We start from the raw sequence: 7,512 nt of genomic DNA, 5'->3' as shown, positions 1-7,512 counted from the left end.
TCGGCGAACCCCCAGTCCGGCGAAGAACTCGCTGAGGCTCGTGGAGTTTACCCCCCTCCCCACGCGTGATTGCTATGCAGGGTCTTGAGGTGATGTCGGGACTCTCGCTTAGCCGCCGCTTCAAACTGCCTGAGCGCCATCTCAGTCTCGTCATTGGTCATGAGCAAGTAGGCGCAACCATATTAACCGGCTCTTGTCGTCAACGAGCACGAGGGAATAGCGCTTGCCTTCCGGTGCAGTGATACGTTTTCAACGTATCTATAATTTTTGATTGTTCCATGCTATTTTGAATGTTTTGAATGTTTAATGGGTTTTATTATACACTTTTATATTATTTTTGGGACTAACCTATTAATCGGAGGCCCAGCCCAAATTGCTGTTTTTTGCCTGTTTCAGTGTTTCGCAGAAAAAGAATATCAAACGGAGTCCAAACGGAATGAAACCTTCGGGAACGTGATTTTTGGAACAAACGTGATCCAGAGGACTTGGAGTGGACGTCAAGGCATCAACGAGGAGGCCACGAGGCAGGGGGCGCGCCTACCCCCTGGGCGCGCCCTCCACCCTAAAACATCCAGGAGCACTACGAAACCCTATTTCCACCGCCGCAACCTTCTGTACCCGTGAGATCCCATCTTGGGGCCTTTTCCGGCGCTCCGTCGGAGGGGGCATTGATCACGGAGGGCTTCTACATCAACACCATAGCCTCTTCGATGATGTGTGAGTAGTTTACCTCAGACCTTCGGGTTCATAGTTATTAGCCAGATGGCTTCTTCTCTCTCTTTGGATCTCAATACAAAGTTCTCCTCGATCTTTTTGGAGATCTATTCGATGTAATCTTCTTTTGCGGTGTGTTTGTCGAGATCCGATGAATTGTGGGTTTATGATCAAGATTGTCTATGAACAATATTTGATTCTCCTCTGAATTCTTTTATGTATTATTGGTTATCTTTGCAAGTATCTTCGAATTATCAGTTTGGTTTGCCCTACTAGATTGAACTTTCTTGCAATGGAAGAAGTGCTTAGCTTTGGGTTCAATCTTGCGGTGATCGATCCCAGTGACAGAAAGGGAAACGACACGTATTGTACTGTTGCCATCGAGGATAAAAAGATGGGGTTTATATCATATTTCTTGAGTTTATCCCTCTACATCATGTCATCTTACCTAATGCATTACTATGTTCTTATGAACTTAATACTCTAGATGCATGCTGGATAAAGGTCGATGTGTGGAATAATAGTAGTAGATGCAGGCAGGAGTCGGTCTACTTGTCACGGACGTGATGCCTATATACATGATCATACCTAGATATTCTCATAACTATGCTCAATTCTATCAATTGCTCGACAGTAATTTGTTTACCCACCGTAATACTTATGCTATCTTGAGAGAAGCCACTAGTGAAACCTATGGCACTGGGGTCTATTTTCCATCATATTAATCTCCCGTCAACTAGCTATTTCTATCGCTGTTTATCTTGCTTTCTTTACTTTTAGTCTTTATCATAAAAATACCAAAAATATTATCTTATCATCTCTATCAGATCTCACTTTTGCAAGTGGCCGTGAAGGGATTGACAACCCCTTTATCGCGTTGGTTGCAAGGTTCTTATATGTTTGTGTAGGTACGAGGGACTTGAGCGTGGCCTCCTACTGGATTGATACCTTGGTTCTCAAAAACGGAGGGAAATACTTACGCTACTTTGCTGCATCACCCTTTCCTCTTCAAGGGAAAACCAACGGTGTGCTCAAGAGGTAGCAAGAAGGATTTCTGGCGCCGTTGTCGGGGAGTCTACGCACAAGTCAAGATATACCAAGTACCCATCACAAACTCTTATCCCTCGCATTACATTATTTGCCATTTGCCTCTAGTTTTCCTCTCCCCCACTTCACCCTTGCCGTTTTATTCGCCCTCTCTTCCGTTCGCCTCTTTTTCGCTTTCTTCTCGTGCGCTTGTGTGTTGGATTGCTTGTTTGTCACTATGGCTCAAGATAATACTAAATTGTGTGACTTCTCCGATACCAACAACGATGATTTCCTTAGCATCGATTGCTCCTCTTAATGATGCTGAATCTTGTGAAATTAATGCTGCTTTGTTGAATCTTGTCATGAAAGATCAATTCGCCGGCCTTCCTAGTGAAGTGTTGATTTGTGTGATATGCAAAAGAAGAAAGATGTGGACAATGATATTGTTAAATTGAAGCTATTTCCGTTTTCGCTTAGAGATCGCGCTAAAACTTGGTTTTCGTCTTTGCCTAAAAATAATATTGATTCTTGGAATAAGTGCCAAGATGCTTTTATCTCTAAGTATTTTCCTCTCGCTAAGATCATCTCTCTTAGAAACGATATTATGAATTTTAAGCAACTTGATCATGAACATGTTGCACAAGATTGGGAGAGGATGAAATTAATGATACGTAATTGCCCTACTCATGGTTTGAATTTGTGGATGATTATAGAAAAAAATTATGCCGGATTGAATTTTGCTTCTAGAAATCTTTTAGATTCGGCTGCGGGAGGCACTTTTATGGAAATCACTTTAGGAGAAGCTACTAAACTCCTAGATAATATTATGGTTAATTATTCTCAATGGCACACTGAAAAATCTACTAGTAAAAAGGTTCACGCAATTGAAGAAATTAATGTTTTGAGTGGAAAGATGGATGAACTTATGAAATTGTTTGCTAATAAGAGTGTTTCATCGGATCCTAATGATATGTCTTTGTCTACTTTGATTGAGAATAATAATGAATCTACGGATGTGAATTTTGTTGGTAGGAATAATTTTGGTAACAACGCGTATAGAGGAAACTTTAATCATAGGCCGTTCCCTAGTAATTCCTCTAATAATTATGGTAATTCCTACAACAACTCTTATGGAAATTTTAATAAGATGCCCTCTGAATTTGAGACTAGTGTTAAAGTGTTTATGATTTCTCAAAAGAATTTCAATACCTTGCTTGAAGAAAAATTGCTTAAAGTTGATGAATTGGCTAGGAACGTGGATAGAATTTCTCTTGATGTTAATTCTTTAAAGCTTAGATCTATTCCACCTAAGCATGATATCAATGAGTCTCTCAAATCCATGAGAATTTCCATTGATGAGTGCAAAGAAAGAACCACTAGATTGTGTGCTAAGAAAGATTGCTTTGTAAAGGCGTGTTATTCTAGTATTTATGAGAATAAAGATGAAGATCTAAAAGTTATTTATGTGTCTCCTATTAGATCTTTGTTTTGCAATATGAATCTTAATAATTATGGGACTGGAGATGAGTCAACTTTAGTTAAAAGGCATCCCAATAATTCAGAGTTTTTAGATATTGATGCAAAAATTGGTAAAAGTGGGATTGAAGAGGTCAAAACTTTAGATAGCATTGAACCCACTATTTTGGATTTCAAGGAATTTAATTATGATAATTGCTCTTTAATATATTGTATTTCCTTGTTGCAATCCGTGCTAAATTCTCCTCATGCTTATAGTCAAAATAAAGCCTTTACTAAACACATCGTTGATGCTTTGATGCAATCTTATGAAGAAAAACTTGAGTTGGAAGTTTATATCCCTAGAAAACTTTATGATGAGTGGGAGCCTACAATTAAAATTAAAATTAAAGATCATGAATGCTATGCTTTGTGTGATTTGGGTGCCAATGTTTCCACGATTCCAAAAACTTTGTGTGATTTGCTAGGTTTCCATGAATTTGAGGATTGCTCTCTAAACTTGCACCTTGCGGATTCCATTATCAAGAAACCTATGGGAAGAATTAATTATGTTCTTATTGTTGCAAATAGGAATTATGTGCCCATAGATTTTATCGTTCTTGATATAGATTGCAATCCTTCATGTCCTATTATTCTTGGTAGACCTTTCCTTTGAACGATTGGCGCAATTATTGATATGAAGGAAGGGGATATTAGATTCCAATTTCCAAGGAAAGGCATGGAACACTTCCCTAGAAAGAAGATTAAATTACCCTATGAATCCATTATGAGAGCCACTTATGAATTACCTACCAAAGATGGCAATACCTAGATCTATCCTTATTTTTATGCCTAGCTAGGGGCGTTAAACGATAGCGCTTTAGTTCCTTGCTTTTTGGTTCTGTTTAATAATAAGTTTTTTATCTAGCCTCTGGTTAGATTCGTTTTTGTGTTTTAATTAGTGTTTGTGCCAAGTAAAACCGTTAGGATAATCTACGGTAATAGTTATTTGATCCTGCAATAAAAAACAGAAACTTTGCGCGCACGAGATTAGTTTTCATAATTCACAGGAACGTGCTTTTCAGTTGATTCTTTTTGCAGTAGTTCAATAAACAAATTATCTAGGACTTCCTAATTTTGTAGAATTTTTTAGGTTCCAAAAGTTTGCATTAGATACAGATTACTACAAACTGTTCTGTTTTTGGCAGATTCTGTTTTTCGTGTGTTGTTTGCTTATTTTGATGAATCTATGGCTAGTAAAAGATTTTATAAACCATAGAGAAGTTGGAATACAGTAGGTTTAGCACCAATATAAATAAATAATGTGTTCATTACAGAACCTTAAAGTGGTGGTTTGTTTTATTTCGCTAACGGAGCCGATGAGATTTTCTGTTGAGTTTTGTGTTGTGAAGTTTTCAAGTTTTGGGTAAAGATTTGATGGATTATATAACAAAGAGTGGAAAGAGACTAAGATTGGGGATGCCCATGGCACCCCAAGGTAAAATTCAAGGACAACCAAAAGCCTATGCTTGGGGATGCCCCGGAAGGCATCCCCTCTTTCGTCTTCGTCTATCGGTAACTTTACTTGGAGCTATATTTTTATTCACCACATGATATGTGTTTTGCTTGGAGCATCTTGTATGATTTGAGTCTTTACTTTTTAGTTTACCACAATCATCCTTGCTGTACACACCTTTTGAGAGAGACACACATGATTCGGAATTTATTAGAATACTCTATGTGCTTCACTTATATCTTTTGAGTTATATAGTTTTTGCTCTAGTGCTTCACTTATATCTTTTAGAGCACGGTGGTGGTTTTATTTTATAGAAATATTGATCTCTCATGCTTCACTTATATTATTTTGAGAGTCTTCTAGAACAGCATGGTATTTTGCTTTGATTGAAATTAGTCCTAATATAATAGGCATCCAAGATAGGTATAATAAAAACTATCATAGAAAGTGCATTGAATACTATGAGAAGTTTGATACTTGATGATTGTTTTGAGATATGGAGATAGTGATATTAAATTTGTGCTAGTTGAGTAATTGTGAAATTGAGAAATACTTGTGTTGAAGTTTGCAAGTCCCGTAGCATGCACGTATGGTAACCGTTGTGTAACAAATTTGAAACATGAAGTGTTCTTTGAGTGTCACCCTTTGTGTGGAGGTCGGGGGCGCGCGATGGTTAACTCCTACCAACCTCCCCCCAAGGAGCATGCACGTAGTGCTTGGTTTTGATGACTTGTAGATTTTTGCAATAAGTATGTGAGTTCTTTATGACTAATGTTGAGTTCATGGATTATACGCACTCTCACCCTTCCATCATTGCTAGCCTCTTCGGTACCGTGCATTACCCTTTCTCACCTTGAGAGTTGGTGCAAACTTCGCCGGTGCATCCAAACCCCGTGATACACTAGTAGAAAAAGGGTCTAATGTAAAACTCATTAGTCCCGGTTTGGTATTGAACCGGCACTAATGTGACCATTAATGCCGGTTCCAACGGCCAGGCGGGCGGCGCTCATTAGTACCGGTCCGTGGCGAACCTTTAGTACCGGTTCGTGCCACGAACCGGTACTAAAGAGGTGGTGGCCTTTAGTACGGGTTGGTAGCTCCAACCGGTACTAAAGAGGTGGTGGCCTTTAGTACGGGTTGGTGGCTCCAACCGGTACTAAAGACCCCCCCCTTTAGTACCTTTAGTACCGGTTGGAGCCACCAACTGGTACTAAAGGTGGTGCGCTGCCAGCCGCAGTGCACAATGTTTAGTCCCACCTCGCTAGTTGAGAGGAGCTCGCACCGGTTTATAAGCCCTCCGCGGCTACCGTGTCGAGCTCCTCTCTAAGCAGGCCTTTGTGGGCCTATTGCAAATCTTCTGCCCTGTGGGGCCTACTGGGCCGTACAGGCCTGCATCCTGACCCAACTAGAGATTCGGTTTCTAGTCGTATGCAGGCCGTGCCGGCCCAGTAGGCTGGCTGTTTTTGCTTTATTTCAAAAATAAAATAAAATAAATCCTTACCAACCGGGACTAAAGGTCCCCCAGACCACGGCGCGCCTCGTGCCACGTGGTGGGCCTTTGGTCTCGGTTCGTGTTAAACCGGGACTAAAGGCGGGGGGGGGGACCTTTAGTCCCCACTCTTTAGTACTGGTTCCAGAACCGGTACTACAGGTCCTTACGAACCGGTACTTAAAGTTGTTTTTCTACTAGTGATATGATATGCTCTATCACACATAAACCTCCTTATATCTTCCTCAAAACAGCCTTCATACCTACCTATCATGGCATTTCCATAGCCATTCCGAGATATATTGCCATGCAACTTTCCACCATCCCGTTTGTGATGACACGATTCATCATTCTCATATTGCCATGCATGATCATGTAGTTGACATCGTATTTGTGGCAAAGCCACCATGCATATTATTTCATACATGTCACTCTTGATTCATTGCCCATCCCGGTACACCGCCGGAGGCATTCATTTAGAGTCATATCTTGTTCTCGTATCGAGTTGTAGTCATTGAGTTGTAAATGAATAGAAGTGTGATGATCATCATTCATAGAGCATTGTCCCAATAAAAAAAGAGAGAAAGGCCAAATAAAAAAAGAAAGGCCCAAAAAAAGAAAAAAAAGAAAAAGAAATAAAAAGGGGACAATGCTACTATCCTTTTTCCATACTTGTGCTTCAAAGTAGCACCATGATCTTTATGATAGAGAGTCTCTTGCTTTGTCACTTTCATATGCTAGTGGGAATTTTTCATTATAAAACTTGGCTTGTATATTCCAACAATGGGCTTCCTCAAATGCCATAGGTCTTCGTGAGCAAGCAAGTTGGATGCACACCCGCTTAGTTGCATTTTGTTGAGCTTTCATACATTTATAGCTCTAGTGCATCCGTTGCCTGGCAATCCCTACTCACTCACATTGATATCTATTAATGGGCATCTCCATAGCCCGTTGACACGCCTAGTTGATGTCAGACTATCTTCTCCTATTTGTCTTCTCCACACAACCTCCTTCATCATATTCTATTCCACCCATAGTGCTATGTCCATGGCTCACGCTCATGTATTGCATGAAAGTTGAAAGAGTTTGAAAATTCTTAAGTATGAAACAATTGCTTGGCTGAAACCGAGGTTGTGCATGATTTGAATATTTTGTGTGACGAAGATGGGACATAGCCAAACTATATGATTTTGTAGGGATGAACTTACTTTGGCCATGTTATTTTGAGAAGACATAATTGCTTAGTTAGTATGCTTGAATTATTATTATTTTTATGTCAACATTAAACTTTTATCTTGAATCTTTCGGC

This window comes from Aegilops tauschii, chromosome 2, assembly GCF_002575655.3.
Source record: "Aegilops tauschii subsp. strangulata cultivar AL8/78 chromosome 2, Aet v6.0, whole genome shotgun sequence".
NCBI lineage: Eukaryota > Viridiplantae > Streptophyta > Magnoliopsida > Poales > Poaceae > Aegilops > Aegilops tauschii.
This window is presented reverse-complemented; position numbering follows the sequence as displayed.